The sequence below is a fragment of the Rana temporaria genome, chromosome 2 (genome assembly GCF_905171775.1).
Source record: "Rana temporaria chromosome 2, aRanTem1.1, whole genome shotgun sequence".
NCBI classification, from domain to species: Eukaryota; Metazoa; Chordata; class Amphibia; order Anura; family Ranidae; genus Rana; species Rana temporaria.
Genome location: NC_053490.1, coordinates 407,247,293 through 407,265,815, shown reverse-complemented (window position 1 = coordinate 407,265,815; position 18,523 = coordinate 407,247,293).

The window sequence follows — 18,523 nt, the reverse complement described above, 5'->3', positions numbered from 1 at the left end:
ATATCAAAATACCATACTAAGTGTAATAATAAAAGTGAAACACCTATGAATAAATGTCAAACACAAATCCTGACACTTGTATATGTCCCTCTAGTGCGAGGAATAGGAAAGGGTGCCAAACTGGCACGTGATCTGATATACCTGATAGGGTACCAGATATGAATAAAAAGTCCAACAGAACACAATACTGTGATAACCAAATATAAATAACAAAGTTCATCAACATCCAACGATCCTTCAAGTGAGTGAGTGAATGAATGGAATATGCGTGACTTCTTTATCGTGACAGTCCCACCACCGAAAAAAGTGCAGGCTTACCGGAACTTGTTGACCACTGATGGCGTATGCCAACAAAGGTCAATCAAGGCTTTGTATGACAGATGTCAAAAAACGATCCTTGGCAGGAAACAAAGGCCCAACCGATTGAGATGTCTTTAAATGGAATGGATCCCCAGGAGCACGCTGGAAGCTGTACTGATGTTGGAATCCCGAAACCAATAGGCTCAGTGTATTAAGATTGCATAAAGAAAAGAAAGAAGGGTGGCCACATAGCGTAACTCCGTATGATAAATAAAATACGTGTTTATTCACAGCTAACAAACTTACATTTGGCTGGAAGTAAAAGAGCTCTTGCATGCAAATGGGGTGACAGTGGAGTCCTCCCGACACGTTTCGTGGTCAAAAGCACATCGTCTGGGTCAGGTGAGCACAGAGGAGAAGAAGGAACATCCATTCCTCCCTTTCCTCTGTAACAAATGATCCCAGAAGAATGCAAGGATTTTATCACTTCCGGTTTTATTTTTTTGTTTACTGGCCAGGTATGCATGCGATCAAATCAGTCTTGGTTTGATCATATGCTTTGGAGGGCAGAGGAGGGAGTAGAGGTCTTATAGACCGCTGATCTACCAATAAAGAGTTCCTGTCACTGCCCCAGTTATCAAAAGAGATGTTGTTTATCCCTTGTGATAGCAATACATTTAAATAAAAAGATTTAAAGGGTAACTCCACTTTCGTGGGGGAAAAAGCAGATAAAGAAAAGATAATATAGCGTATATAATTGCGACACATAATTGCGATACATAGTGATGAGCCTGTATCTTTGCCCTGGTTTATAAGGCCACATGGACGTACAAAGTAAAAACTGACACTTACAATTTAAAAAAAAATAAATAAATAATAATTGCGACACAAGTAATATTGTAATTGAATGTTATTAAAAATTACCTTTCCTTTTTCAATCTTATAATTTTATGAAAATGCAATGCAATATGGCTAACTGGAGTTGTTCTGTACACAGAATGTGTACTGGCCACTCCTCCAGAAACATAATTTCCTGCTTGTGTGATTAGCTCACCAACTTTCCCAGAAGTCTGCCTAAGATACAAATCATATTTCAGCCATCCCCTGCAACAAAGATTTCATTTGTGTGAGATACTCCCAATAGGAACATGTCTAAAAGGATGCAGGCCCATTAAATTTTCTTATTACAGCTGCAAAGCTGACTGATAATTATGAAGCCACTCCCATTAGACACATTGTGTGCAGAGGCACAGAGGAACAAACAAGGATTTCTTCAGAATAACAAAAGGTAGGAATCTGCAACAAAGGTTGTTATAATCCTTGCAATGTACATAGATCACCCAGAGGGGAATGTTTTTCCTCAACAAAAGTGGAGTTACGTTTTAACCACTTAAGGACTGTCCCACTTACATTTACTGCGGAAGGGCAGCCCTTAAGTGCAAAATTATGAACATGTACGTGATTTTTTTCCAAGGGCTCTGGGGCGCATGTGCACTGCCCGAGCCCCGCTGTAATTGGGCACAGCAGGAGCCAATCAGCGGAAACCTGAGACAGACAGAATGGCGGTCTGCCTATATAAACAAGGCAGATCACCGTTCTGCTAGTAAGGAAGATGGAGATCTTGTGTTCCTGCTAAGTAACAACACAAATCTCTGTCTACCTACAGTGCAACCATCCCCCACACAGTTAGCATGCACACCCAGGGAACACACTTTGATCACCCCTGGTGTTAACCCCTTCCCTGCCAGTGTCATTAGTGCAGTGACATTGCATTTTAGCATGATCACTGTACTGGTGTCACTAGTCGCCAAAAAGTGTCACTTAGTGTCAGATTTGCCACAATGTCACAGTCCTGCTAAAAATCACTGATTGCCGCTTTTACTAGTAAAAAGAAAAAATTACCACAAATCTATCCCATAGTTTGTACCAAAACATGTAGCACAATACACATTGGCCTAAATTGTTTTTTTTAAACTTTATTGGATATGTTTTATAGCAGAAAAAAATATTATTATTTTTTTTAAATGTGTCCATCTTTTTTTGTTTATAGGGCAAACAATTAATACCGCAGAGGTGATCAAATACCAACAAAATAAAACTCTATTTGTGGAAAAAAAGGACATTTTATTTGGGTACAGTTTTGCACGACCGCACAATCGTGCAGTATCGCAAAATATGGCCTGGTCAGGAAGCGGGTAAAAACCTTCCGGGGCTAAAGTGATTAAATTTTTTTTGTAAAAAACGAATTTAAATAATGGTAAATGCTCACATAGGTCTTGCACATGTGTTAACAGTGAAAAATGATATTATTATTGTGTTTGTGTGCACTAAAATGCATTTAAGTGTGTTTGATAAAAGCGCAAATATAGTGCAACAAAAAACTTCGCAGTAACCACCAATTCCCCATCGTCTTTTTTTTTAGAAAATATATAATGTATACATGTAAAAAAAATCCCTGGGTTGCAAGTGGTTAAAGTGACACTAAAGCCATACACACACACACACACTGTTTCATTTACATGGTCCCTTCTATTTCTGAATGTGGATGTTGGCACTGTAATTATTTTAATATAAAAAAAAAATAGGTACCTTTTTCCTCATTGATATACAGGTGTACAGCTGTCACATGACCAAGATTTTTCCCAGCCTGTCTGCAGGGAAACATAAACATGGTCACATGTTCAACAAAAAAAAACCCTGCCTTTGGAATAAATAAATAATATAAATAAACTGTTTTAAATTGGCATAAAATCTTTATTATTTTGTGAAAATATCATAGTGTGGTCAGATTTATGTCTGTCTGTGTCACGTCCCTCCTGTGTCTTAGAATAAGAGGGGGGTGAAGCCTCCATTAATCTACATGTAATACCCACAATTATTGAGTTTAACTGGTTAGTGGGCATGGAGTAGGAGGGAGGGAATGGGCACTGTGTATACGCCCACATATGTGACTCTATAAGTCACATGGGCTGCTCAGATGTCATAGGGAAGAGGGATGAGCCAAGCACCCCCCCTTTGGTTCACACCAGAACCTGCGAACAGACCAAAAGTTTGTGTGAACTTTAGAACCCTATTAAAGTCTATGGGACTCCAACGTTTGAAATCTAAAGTGCTAATTTTAAAGTCTAATATGCAAGTTATTGTCCCAGGTCCTGCCCCAGGGGATATGTATCAATGCAATTTTTTTTTAATTGACGTTTTTTCAGGAGCAGTGATTTTAATAATGCTTAAAGTGAAACAATAAAAGTGAAATATTCCTTTAAATTTCGTACCTGGGGGGGATTGAAGAGTATGCCAATAGTATTCCCGTGCTTAGAACTGTTCCTCTCTCTTCCCCCCTCTTTTCCAGGTTGCCAGGTTGCATGCTCGGATAAAGGGTCTGGTATGGATATTTGGGGGGAACTCCATGCAATTTCTTTTTAAATTTGACGCAGGGTTCCCCTTAATCTCCATGCCAGACCTGAAGGGCCTGGTAATTGAATTTGGGGGGACCCCTACACATTATTTTATTTTTTTATCAATGACTTTTCTCTGTATTGTCGAGAGCCGACAATTCATTATAGCCGCAAGTGTTTTTAAATGACTTTTTTTCCTTCATAAATGACACTTTGTGCAGGGATAGTTCTAAGCACGGGAAACAAGTGCTGCTTTACAGGCATACTATACACCCCCCCTAGGAGGGTGGAATATTTCACTTTTGTTGTTTCACTTTAAGCATTATTAAAATCACTGCTCCCGAAAAAATGTCAGTTTTTAAAACTTTTTTTGCATTGATACATGTCCCCTGGGGCAGGACCCAGGTCCCCAAACACAACTTGCATATAAGCCTTTAAAATTAGCACTTTAGATGCTCCCATAGATTTTGACAGGGTGTTCTGCAGCTTTTCGAATTTGCCGCAAACACCCCAAATTGTTTGCTGTTCGGCGAACGGGCGAACAGACAATGTTCGACTCAAACTCGTAGCTCATCCCTTAGGCCTCGTACACATGATAGGATAGCCAGAGGACAACGGTCTGAAGGAACGTTTTCATCGGTCAAAATCGATCGTGTGTGGGCCCCATAGGTTATTTAACCTTCGGTTAAAAAAATAGAAACTTGCTTTAAAATTTAACCGATGGACGCCTAACCGATAGGTCAAAATCGATCGTTAGTATGCAAAAGCATTGTTTAAAAACCAGCGCATGCTCAGAATCAAGTCGACGCATGCTTGGAAGCATTGAACTTTGTTTTTTTCAGCATGTCGTTGTGTTTTACATCACCGCGTTCTGACACGATCGGTTATTTAACCTATGGTGTGTAGGCGTAACGGACCATCAGTCAGCTTCATTGGTTAACCTTAGACAACGGTCCTTCAGACCGTTGTCCTCTGGCGGATAGCGGATGTGTGTATGAGGCCTAATAGGGAGAAAATGCTCAGCATAAAAAATCACTGAAAACTGAGTTGCAACTACAGCAGAAAAATACCCAGCTGAATTGGAGACATGAACAGAAGGTGGAGATAGAGAACAGCAGGATCATCCATTTTTCTTTTTTTTTTGCAAAATATAGAAAACAAATCCCATAGTGAGTATGAACAGCATGTAATACAGCATTTATTGATAGCTTTATTTATAGTTTTTTATGATGTTGGTTTAGTGACACTTTATGATAGTTTTATGTTAACAGTGACAGTGTCTTTTCAGAACTGCCGTACCGATTTATACTCATCTCTCCAATTGTCCCCTGCTGCTCCTTTCCTCCATCACAGCTGATGCCAAATTTTAGACAGTTCCAGGTAAGGGGGGCCTGTGGCTTCCTCACATAATTCAATGTTCAGGGCTAGCAGCCAATATCTAGGCCTAAGCACTGCAAAAAGGCGATGGGAATGTTGATGTCATCACTATTCCCAGCCTTGACACCAGTTTACACTGTCTACTTTGGTGGTGGCTACAAATGAATTAGGAGCAGTGGGGAATCACTGGAGAGATCTAAAGCCTCGTACACACGACCGAGTTTCTCTGCAAAAACCAGCAAGAAACTTGCTGTTTTTTTTTTCTGCCAAGGAAACCGGTCGTGTGTACACTTTTAGACGAGGAAACTGTCAAGGATCTCGTCGAGCCAAAAAGAGAGCATGTCTTCTTTTTCCTCGACGGCAATGGAGAAATTTGGCTCGCCGAGATCCTCGACAGCCTAACAAGGAACTCGACGAGCAAAACGATGTGTTTCGCCCGTCGAGTTCCTCGGTCGTGTGTACGAGGCCTGACAGTACTATGTTAACTATTTAGTCCCAATCAGTCAGGAAAAAAGCCAAAGCTTGCTCAGGACTGCTTTTATGCTGACTGCATTTTTACTCTCTACAATGCACACAACACTCAAGCTAAGTAAATGTGCACATATTTTGAGCATCAAAACATATATAAAAAAACGTAGTTTCTTTACATTACCAGTGTCTGATGGGAATATTGTTTCATTTTATCTTTCTGCACACTATAGTAAATCAGTTCCCCAGCATATGCCAGGTCATGTCACTGTCTGACAGCACCTAAAACTAAGCCTGTGCTTTTACAGCCGGAGATTCTCAGTTCAACTATCAACATCTCCCTGCATTATAGTTCCACTGTATATATCTATTGATAAAATGTAATTATGGTATGTACATTCACAAATAAAATATTCACACAGCGGTTCCACCCCTGATCAATATAACTAAAAGAGAACATGGTTATCACATTTAAGACTCAGATACAGATAAATTAAATGGGATTTCTGAATTTAGCCAGTTGAAATGCATCCTGTTTATATATTAGCGTTTCTATGAATAACTGTACAGGTTGCCTGGAGCTGATTTTTAAATCTCATTAGCGTCACTGCCTTTGCATTAAATGTGCAGCAGATTATGAGTAGTTGTTGTGTCTTAGCTGCTCTTTAAAATGTATCCTTAATTAATTGGGACCTAATAAAGTAAAATTGTGGAAGAGGCACGGGCAAAGGTGAAGAGTATAAAAATATTACCATTCAAAGGAAAAAAGGGTACGAACAAGCATTTGACATTTTATTTATCATTAAAACAAATGCTGAATTATGCAGAACACTAACATTAAATGAAAAGATTCCAGATTTAATATGACATGGTTCACATATGATAAAAGGGTAATTTCAAGTACAGTGTTCCGGGAAGAAAAATAAAACTGTTTTTTTTTTTAAACAGCGCCATCTACATTGTTTAAATGTCCTGTAATTAAGCCTGACCATGAAAACATTCATGTTTTAAGAATACTAGGCAATTACTATAGCTCTGAGACTCTTTATCCCATAAATGCTGCACATACAAAGATTAAATCAATTTAACTGACTACCAATATACATAAAGTACTATTAGTCTATTGATCTCGCTCGGATATGCAGCAAATAATTTTACTGCTTTTTATTATTATTATTATTATTATTATACACAATTTATATAGCGCTGACAGTTTATGCAGCGCTTTACAATGCAGAGGGGGACAGCACAATTACAGTACAATTCAATACAGAAGGGACAGGAGGGACCTACTCATAGAGCTTACATTCTAAAGGGAGGGGGTGGTGGTACAAAAGGAAGTAGCTGCAGGGTATGACTTGATGTTGATGGTTAAGGGACAGTTCTTAGGTGGGCGTGGGATAGGCTTCCCTGAATAAATGAGTTTTCAGGGATCTCCTAAAGGTGGACAGGTTAGGGCTGGTCAGACCTACTGGGGCAGGGAGTTCCAGAGGATGGGAGAGTCTCTGGAGAAGTCCTGAAAGCAAGCATGGGAGGATGTAAGAAGGGACCTGGAGAGGTCCTGGGAGGGGTGGAGGGGACAATTTGGGTGATATATGCAGATGAGATTGGTGATATAGCTGGGGGTCGATATTGTGCATGGCCTTGTATGTTGTGGTTAGTATTTTGAACTTTATACGGTGGGGTAGGGGAAGCCAGTGAAGGCATTGGCATAGAGGAGAAGCAGTCACAGATCGGGTTAGTGAGGTGTATTAGTTTAGCAGCAGCATTCATAATAGACTGAAGGGGGATAGCCTGCATAAGGGAGAGAGTTGCAATATTCAAGGCAGGAAATAATCAAGGAGTGAATAAGTTGCTTTGTGGTGTCATTAGTCTGGAAGGGTCGAATTATGGAGATGTTGCAGAGGTTAAGGCAGCACGATTTAGCCAGTAATTGGATTTGCGGGATAATGAAGAGGCCAGAGTCAAGGATTACACCCAGCACCATGGCATGTGTGTAGGGACCAATGGTTGTGCTGTTGATCTTAATGGTTGCGTATCCGATTAAAATCTATTTCCTAAACATCATATTTAACTGTAAATTACCATACTTTCTTGGATTTGCCCTGAGACACCCTGAATCCATTGGCCACAGATTAGGAAGGGATCATATATTTAAAGGACTGCTCATTTATGCATCTGCCATGCAATATATCCATTTTGATTTCATATTTAAAGCTACTGCATAAATTGCCAGATTCTGGAGATTTAGGGCTAGTACTGCCAATTTGGAATTGAAGCAACCCTTTTTATTCACCAATGCTTACAGTAGCCACTGCCAAATATGAGCTATACAGCTCATAAACAACTCACCAGTAGGGATGAGCCGAACATACCCGCATTCGGTTCGCACCAGAACTTTTGAACAGACCGATCGTTCGCGCAAACATTTAGAACCCCATTGAAGTCTATCAGACTCGAACGTTCAAATTCAAAAGTTCTCATTTTAAAGACCAATATTCAAGTTATTGTTGGAAAACGTCTTTGAGAACCCAGGACTTGCCCCAGGGAACATGTATCAATGGAAAAAAAAGTTTTAAAAACTGTATTTTTTTCTTGAGCAGCGATTTTAATGATTCTTAAAGTGAAAAAAAATTCCTTTAAATATCTTACCTGCTGAGTGTCTATAGTAGTGGCACGTGTTTAGTAATGTCCCTGCACAACATGAGAATACTCTCAGAAAAAAGTAATTTAATACTGCTTGCGGCTTTAATGTAATGTTTGGTCCCTGCAATATGGATAAAATTCATTCAAAAAAATAGCATGAGTTTCCCCGCCACCACTCCCCCCAGGTCACTACAAGACCCAGTGCTGATCCTGACCTCCCTGGGGCAAAAAAACAGCACATGTGCAGTAAGAGCGACTGCGTTTATGTGCAATTAAATAACACACGTGCACTAACAGCAACTGCGTTTATGTGCAAATAAATAGCACACGTGCAGAAACAGCTAATGCGTTTATGTGCAATTAAATAGCCCACATGCAGTAACAGCAACTGCGTTTATGTGCAATTAAATAGCCCACGTGCAGTAACAGCAACTGCGTTTATGTGCAATTAAATAGCCCACGTGCAGTAACAGTTAATGCATTTATGGGAAAAAAAACAGCACACGTGCAGTAAGAGCAACTGCGTTTATAAGCAAAAAAACAGCAAACGTGCAGTAAGAGCGACTGCGTTTATGGGCAAAAAAACAGCATACGTGCAGTAAGAGCGACTGCGTTTATGGGCAAAAAACAGCACACGTGCAGTAAGAGCGACTGCGTTTATGGGCAAAAAACAGCACACGTGCAGTAAGAGTGACTGCGTTTATGGGCAAAAAAACAGCACACGTGCAGTAAGAGCGACTGCGTTTATGGGCAAAAAAACAGCACACGTGCAGTAAGAGCGACTGCGTTTATGTGCAATTAAATAACCCACGTGCAGTAACAGCAACTGTGTTTATGTGCAATTAAATAGCCCACGTGCAGTAACAGCAACTGCGTTTATGTGCAAATAAATAGCACACGTGCAGTAACAGCTAATGCGTTTATATGCAATTAAATAGCACATGTGCAGTAACAGCAACTGCGCTTATGTGCAATTAAATAGCACACGTGCAGTAACAGCAACTGCGTGTATGTGCAATTAAATAGCACACATGCACTAACAGCTAATGCGTTTATGTGCAATTAAATAGCACACGTCCACTAACACTGAGTACTATGTTTTGTAAACTAAACAGCCTGCAGGCAATACAACACGTTAGAGCACTGTAGCTAGCACTATCTACTGCCTAACAAATAGGAATAGCTGATCTAGCTAAGCTATACAGTGTATAAATATATGTACAACGCTAGGATGTATATATATCCTCTACACACTGTAAATTTAACTAAACTGACTAGCCTGCCTGCTCTATCTATCTATCTATCTATCTGGTAGAAAAGACACTGTGTCTCTCTCTCTATCTCTCTCTCTCTAACTGACTGACTGACTTCTTCTCTTTAACAACGCCGCAACACACTACACGCGGCCGCCTTGCAGGCGGCCTTATATAGTGTGGGGCGTGTACTAAACCCCCTGAGCCATAATTGGCCAAAGCCACCCTGGCTTTGGCCAATTATGGTTCTTTGTTTTTTGCGCGCTGTGATTGGCCAAGCATGCAGGGTCATGGTGCATGCTTGACCAATCATCAGCGCGCAATGCCACAGTGAATTATGGGCCGTTGCGCGACACTCGAATTTGGCGCGAACGACCCGTTTTGTTCGAAATTCGTAGAGCGTACGAACAGACAATGTTCCAGTCGGACATACGTTCGAATCGATAACAAAGCTCATCCCTACTCACCAGTGCATAATTAGTGAGCAAAATTACAGTTTGTCCCCAGAGACACAGTTTTTTTTTTTTTTTTGTTTCATAAGTTTTTATTGGGTGAACATGTAGGCATACAGGATAATACAATGATACATCCAGAAAAAGAAAAGAGTATCGAGAATATAGCTTATTTTAGCATTGAACAGTAATTATTGCAAACATATATATTTTTTTTTTTTTTTTTTCTAAAACTTCAGCATACAATCATGTGTTTCACGTCAATCCTTATCTAAAGAGGGCATATAAAAGGCATACAAGTAAGAAATATAAGATTGTACAATATTCATTATGCATTATGAACCATGGGGTTCCTCCTAGAACATTTTTTGTTATATCCATCTTGACCAGTATATAGGGTTTTTAGTAGTAGTAATTATTTAATGGTCAAGATGGGTAGGGAGGGGGGTTGAGGAAGGGAAAGGGAAGGATGAGAAAAGAAAAGAGAGGAGGAGAAGAGATAGAGAGAGAGAAAAAGAAGAAAAAAGAAAAAAAAAAAAAAAACAAAAAAAAAAAACAAAAAAAAAAAAAAAAAAGGGAGGGGTAGAGGGTTTAACATAGATCTGCTTGACTTAGGGTATTTATCAAGTATAATCTTTCCACTTCAGTGTATATCTTTTATAGTTTTGTTACTGGTACTTTTGAGTCTCAATGAATATTTGTGCTAGTTGTCTGTGAGTTCTTGAAAATCATCCAGTCACGCCATGTTTCTGAGAATTTCATTATTTTCTCCTGGGAAATGCTTATGAGTTCCTCTATTTTCTCAATGTTATTTATTCTCCTGATCCATTCTGTCTTGGAGGGAATAATATCGGAGCACCAATGGGTGGGAATACATTGTCGTGCAGCATTGATCATGAACATTGCTAGCGATTTCATGTAGCGTTTTCTTGGAAGAGAGTTAAAATGTAAGAGATACTGTGCAGGAGTATAGCAGAGGTTTTCTGAGGTGACTAAATTGATGGTCTCATGGACTGTTTTCCAGAAAGTTTGTATCAATGGGCAAGACCACCAAATGTGGATCATCGAGCCTTCCTCTGACTTACATCTCCAACATCTGTCAGAGATAAGGGGAGAGAATTTGTGGAGAACTGATGGTGTTCTGTACCATCTGGTTATGATTTTAAAACTGCATTCTTGTGTGGCTACGTTGAGTGACCCTTTATGTGCGTACGTAAAATTTTTTTCCCAGTTTTCATCTGTTAGGGATAAGTCTATATCTCTTTCCCAGTTTCGACATGACGAACTTGAGAAGTCTGACACATCTTCAAACAGGGATCTGTATAGATACGAGATGATGTGTCTGTGGGGGGTTTTTTTGGTACACAGATCTTCCAGTTTTGTGAGTGGTTTTGTCCAGAGATGTGTACTGTCAGCTTTGGTCAGGTAATGTCTGATTTGTATGTAGTTCCAGTGTGGTATTTCGAAGGGTTTAATGATATCGTTTAGGTCTTCTCTAGATAATATTTTCCCTTTCTTATAGAAATGCATGGATAAGATTCGCTCATGGGGCCAATGGAGTTTTAGAAAGTTTTTCTCAAGCCCGGGTGGGAATTCGGGGTTATTTCTCAGTGACGTCAGGGGACTGAGCCAGGGGGTCGCATTAGATTGTTTGAATGTGCTGTGGAAGATTTTTAAAGTAGGACCTATCATGGGGTGCGCTTTTATAGCCTTTGAGTGGTATTTAGGGTGGATCCATGGTAAGATATGCAGGTCTTGGGGGAACTGGATACGTTCTAATTTAACCCAATCTTTGACTACCTGGTGAATATTCCAGTCTACTATCCGTGTGAGGAGAGTCGCCTGATGGTATTTTTTAAGATCTGGTAGTGCTATTCCTCCTTTGTTTTTTGGTAAGTTTAATCTACTAAGTTTAATCCTAGGTGATTTGCCTCTCCAAATAAAGGAAGTGCAAGCAGTTTTTTACTCTGTTGGGTACCTCTATGTCGTCTCTCACACATGATAGAAAAGGTTAAAACAATCTCTCAATCACAGTCCTCCATCCCTAGTCAAAGACGCTTCCTGCTATATAGGAGTGGTTGGAAATAGAGGTGAAGTTAAAACGACTGACTTGACAAAAAAATTGGAATATCAGTGATATCACTGATTACTTATGCTGTCTTTTTTGGTAAAATAGAATTTCATTTTAAACAGCTGATGAAGTTAACCATTTTGTTTTTATGTTTGGGCAGTGGAAAGGTTCTTTTTAAAAGGTTCTTTTAAAACACACTACTCTTTTATTTATTACAAATTTATAACATTGAATATCTATTAGGACTGCGTCCTCAAGTGTTGAATACTGTAGAATATAATTGCTAATACCATAGTAATTGTAATCTCTAAAGCCTACTGACAGAAGCCTTCCAACCCCAATATTAACAATTTTGCAGAAACATTGTATTTTTAAAACATAAGAATCTTTGGTATAGCTGAAACATCAACCTGAGCTGAAAACATACCTTTTCAAGTAATGGGACAATGATAGATGGTATATATCTTTGTATGACCCCACTGAATTGTATGTGATTGGTAATTAATAACTGTTCAATAATAAAGAGGAGTAATTTAGATAATAATAATAATGTAAAAATATATCTATAATCTGTTGTTACTCTACTATGGTTCTTTCAGTTCTATGTAACATTACTGTAGGTTTCCTTTTTAGATATAAAACACTGTTTGGTAAAAACTTGCAAATGTGAGGGGGTAAATGTTCTCAGAAGGGACACAGAAAAGCTTGATTGCTGGCAATGGCACTGTCCGAATTGTAGTTTCTGTACTACTTTTGGTGACTTCAGGGTGCGATTTTCATAGACATCTGTGCAGCAACCCACAAAGATGTCCCCCCCCCCGAAAATCAGGACTAAAATGCGAGAATGAAACTGTGATGCCGCGTACACACGATCTTTTTTCTGCATGAAAAAAACGACGTTTTTCGGCATGTAGAAAAAACAAAGTTTTTCCAACTTCATGATTAAAATGACGTTGCCCACACACCACCGTTTAAAAAAAATGCTCTAGCAAAGCGCGGTGATGTACAACACGTACAATGGCACTATAAAGGGGAGTTTCCATGCGGATGACGCCACCCTTGGGGCTGCTTTAGCTGATTCCATGTTAGTAAAAGACGATTCGCGCTTTTCTGTCTGTTACAGCGTAATGAATGGCTTACTCCATTACGAATGGTAGTTTTACCAGAATGAGTGCTCCCGTCTCATAACTTGCTTTTGAGCATGCACGGGTTTTTAATGTCGTTTTAGCCCACACACGATTATTTTTTACAACCCGAAAAACTACATAGTTTAAAACGTTAAAAAATGCAGCATGTTCGAAAAAAAAAAAATCGTTTTTCAGAACCCCGAAAAATTATGTGAAGCCCACACACGATCATTTTAAATGACATTTTTTTAAAAACAACGTTTTTTTCATGCCGAAAAATGTGTACGCGGCATGAGAGTTCAGCTGAACTCATACAATTTCATTGCCACTGTCGGTGTGAACCTGGGCTTACACACAGTTTAACTGCAGGAGATTTTAACTGTGCTATTGACTTGACCAAAATTTGCAGCTCTGACCTAATGCCTGTTTAAACTAAATTAAATAATATAACACAATGTTTTTTGCCATGGTAATATGTATTATGTACCAGTTAAACACTTTTTTTCAGAACCATCAAGCAAACCTATCAAAAATAAAGGATGCATAACAACATGTGTTTAGCTTAAGTAACAATGCATAATCATTTTATTGCTATAAACCGTGTTTATACTGTTAGAAAAGTAATTAAATCCTGGGAATTAAGAATACAGCCACTCCACAAAAGGAAAATCAGTAGAGAATATATTTTCAACTTAATTCCCTGGGGAAAACATTATCTCAAGCCTAAAGAAACATCATCTGTTTGCAAATAGACCCCCTGAGTCATATGCCATTTATCAAACAATTGAGTCCTACCGCTTATACAGTATTATTATTTTATTTATCATAAGCCCCTCTTAACAGCTTTGCTTACATGGGGGCACAACATGTAGCACTTTAAAATTCAATAAAACAGATCTCAATATTTCACTAAATTATCTGGAGAGTTATTGCCATCTGTGACTAAGGTTTTAATGCTACCAAATAATTGTTCTATTTTAAGTTTCAGCTTTTAATGTATTATATGATAATAGTCAGCAACTTCTTACGGTGATCAGCCAGAAGTAGATTGAGTACAGATGTGAAGTGTGTTGGGGAGATTAACTGTTTTCACAGTGTTCCAGAGACAAGTTTTATAATATGAAGGATCCTAACTCACTTATAGTTTTATAATTCTCCACTTTTTTTGCAGTCACGTGTGTTTACCTGAATAATCATTTGAACATAGGAATCACTTTGACTATGGATCCCCTTCTATCTGTTATGAAGGAAGCTTTCATTTTACCACTTGATTTCTCTAGACCAGTGTTTCTCAACTCCAGTCCTAAAGCCCCCCAAAAAAAGGTCTTGTTTGAAGGATTTCTCTTAGATGAAACAGCTGTGGTAATTACTAAGGCAGTGAAACTGATCAAATCACCTGTGCAAAATAATTGAAAGCCTAAAAACATGACCTGTTGGGGCACCTTGAGGACTGGAGTTGAGAAACACTGATCTAGACTTTTGTTTCTGCCTACTATTCTCCAGTAGGGATGAGCAAAACACCCCCCCCCCCCCCCCCTGGTTCACAGCAGAACACAAAAAATGTGTTCGAACACGCAAACACCGTTAAAGTCTATGAGACACGAACATGAAAAATCAAAAGTGATAATTTGAAAGGCTAATATGCAAGTTATTGTCATAAAAAGTATTTGGGGACCCGGGTCGTGCCCCAGGGGACATGTATCAATGCAAAAAAAAATAAAAAACTGACGTTTTTTTTGAGAGCAGTGATTTTAATAACGCTTGAAGTGAAACAATAAAAGTGAAATATTCCTTTGAATTTCATACCTTGTGTCTATAGTATGCCTGTAAAGTAGCGCATGTTTCCCGTGCTTAGAAAAGTCCCTGCACAAAATTAGCAGTAATTTAAAAACTGCTCGCAGCTATTGTCGGGTCCTGGCAATACAGATAACAGATACAGATAACAGTAATTGAAAAAAAAAACAGCATGGTTTCCTCAGTCTATTACCAGGCCCCTTGGGTCTGGTATGAATATAAAGGGGAACCCCGAACCAAAAAAAAATGTGTGGGGGTCCCCCCAAATTCCATATCAGGCATGGGAAGGATGTCCCCATGTTGATGGGGACAAGGGCCTCATCCCCACAACCCTTGCCCGGTGGTTGTATGGGTCTGCAGACGGGGGGCTTATCGGAATCTAGAAGCAAAGGATAACTCCAGATCCCGTCCCCTCCTATGTGAATTGGTAATGGGATATATTGTACCCCTACCATTTCACAATTTTTTTTGTCAAAATGTTAAAAACCACAGGAGATAATTTGGGACAAGTCCTTTATTAAAAATAAAAAAAAATGTTTCCAATGATATAATCATGTCTCGAGCGATCCGGAAAACCCCCGTCCCCCCTGCCGAGGCTACGAATGATACCGCCTCATAGGAGGCGCCCGGCCAAATGACGCTCTCTTGGTGTGACAGTTCTTTTATAGCTGAGGGCGGGCCGTCCATCACATGCACAAGTGACCCCGCCCCCTCTCTGACATTTGAGGTAATTAGAAAATCTGAATTTTGCTGGCATACAATTATGTATTCTACATTCACTTTGGAAAATGAACAGCCTCCATTCTTTTCGTAAATCAACCCCATTGTGTTTTTAAAATGTGTAACATGTTGGACAAATAAATAGGTTTTTGTTTAGAATTTTTTTTTTTCTACTGTATGCATAAAATTGATTACATGATCCAGGCACGTCCATTATTCACTTAATCCAACTGTTGTAGATGAGCAGTTACTATGTAGAAAATAAGGCAGGCACTGAGGATTTCAGTTTTACCACCATCCTTTTTATTTTTGTTCTGTAATTTAACAAACAATCAAATTAATATGGATAACCTAAAAGGTATGTAGAATCTTTCTGGAAAGGTCTGCCAACAACAAATAAGAAAGCATACAACTGTACTCCTAGTATAAAGTATTTTTGTTCTATCATATTTAAAGCTACTAAAATATAAATATCTTGAGGTACTTTTGAAATATGTGTAACATTTACAATAGTCTAGTCATTCCCCTTAAATTACAGTGTACCACTAATGAGCCATAGCTTGATATTTAAACCCTTAATAGCGTTAGGATCTGATGGATTCAATTAACTTTGTACATAGGGTACTTATTTTTAATTTGCAGTTAATTTATCTTCAACATTGACACGTCTAGCATAACTAATTTCTAGATATTTATTTAATTTAGCCATATTAATCATTTAAGAGAATAATTAAAATGTAACAAATTTTCTTAATTAAAGTTATACAATATGTTTTTTTGACATTAAAGTCTTGTGTAAGGAGTTTATTTCATTTAGTATTATTAGTTATAAGACATACTGTAGTAGAGTTATCTAGAAGTAGATAGAAAAGTAGATAGATAGATAGATAGATAGATAGATAGATAGATAGATAGATAGATAGATAGATAGACATAAAGTTTAAGTTGATTTTTATCGCTCAGCACTGTTGCTGACAAATACACAAACTGCATTTCAAGTTGTTTCTTGTTATTGCTCTACCTATTCTACATTAGTAATTACTGTGGAGTTCTATGTTTTATGATCAAGCTATCATCTACTGTATGTGCAATGGCTCTACTTTTTTAAGATGTGAGTGTGGCTATGCACTCCTGCGCCTGCACACATATACCTGTATATCTGCACCTCTTCCAGTGCTTCCTAAATTTCCCCCCACCAGTTGTCAGGCAGGTAACTCTAATATGAGGAAACAAAGCATTGTTTCTCTACCAAAATGGCCACCGATACACAGAGACAGTGGGGATGATTTACTAAAGGCAAATAGACGGTACACTTTGCAAGTGAAGTTGCTCCAAAGCTTAGCAAATGTGTTGAAGCTTCACTTTCCAAATAATATCCAATCACATGCAAGTAAAATGAAAAAAAAGGCAAGTGAACATCCTTAACTAAGAAAATCAGCCCAATATTTCATAGCAAGGCATAATGGGGTTGATTTACTGAAACCGGAGAGTGAACAATCTGTGCAGCTCGGCATAGCAACCAATTAGCTTCCAGTTGTTTCGTCAAAGCTTAATTGAACAAGCTGAAATTATAAGCTGATTGGATACCATGTACAGCTGCACCAGTATTTGCACCCTCCAGTTTCAGTAAATCAACACCATTAAGTCAGTATTGGGGGAAAAGATAAGCTTTTGTAATTTTGCGCTCTCCTCTTATAAGCATGTTTCTTGTTAGAACAACAGTACACCTAACTGAATTCTTCTGTAGAGGGTATTATAAGAGGCTACTACCAAAACAAATATAGGTTCCTTACACTGCTTGCATTTAAAAATAGATACATTGAAATATGTTTTAATAAATAACAATAATAGCTTATTGGAATACAGCACTATATTAATTGTTCTGTCAGAATAATATTTCCACTTATTTCCCTGTTTGGGAGATTTCATTAACCACTTAAGGACCTTGGCTGTTTTTCAGATTTGGTGTTTACAAGATTAAAATAGTTTTTTTTTTTGCCAGAAAATTACTTAAAACCCCCGAACATTATATATTTTTTTCTAATACCCCAGAGAATAAAATGGTGGTCATTGCAATACTTTTTGTCTCACCGTATTTGCGCAGCGGTCTTACAAGCGCACTTTTTTTGGAAAAATTTCACTTTTTTGAATTAAAAAATAAGACAACATTAAATTTAGCCCAAAATGATAGCCAACATGTCACGCTTCAAAATTGCACCCGCTCGTGGAATGGCGTCAAACTTTTAACCTTAAAAATCTCCAAAGGCGACGTTTAAAAAATTCTGTAGGTTGCATATTTTGAGTTACAGAGGAGGTCTAGAGCTAGAATTATTGCTCTCGCTCTAACGATCGCGGTGATACCTCACTTGTGTGGTTTGAACACCGTTTTCATATTTGGGCGCTACTCAGGTATGCGTTCCCTTCTGCGCGCGAGCTCGTTGGGACGGGGCGATTTAAAAAAAAATTTTTTTTGGTTTTCTTATTTATTTTTATTTATTTTATTCATTTTTACAAACAAAAAAAAAAAGGGTCACTTTTATTCCTATTACAAGGAATGTAAACATCCCTTGTAATAGAAAAAAGCATGTCAGGTCCTCTTAAATATGAAAATAAATTTGTTGTCATTTGAAAAAATGACAACTAGAAAATATTGCTTTAAGAAGCATGGGTGGAAGTGACGTTTTGACGTCACTTCCGCCCTGCTATGCTTAGGGGACAGTAGGGGGCCATCTTGCCCTCACTCGTATCCCAGCCGAGGAGAGGAAAAGACCCGATCGCCTCCGCCGCTGCCGACGGCTCCGGTAATCAGCGGAGGGCGCAGGAGAGCGGCAGGAGGGGGGACCCTCTCCCGCAGCCGATACCGGTGCAATGCAAAATGCAAAATCTAGAAAAAACTCAATGTTTGAGTTTAGGGAATTCA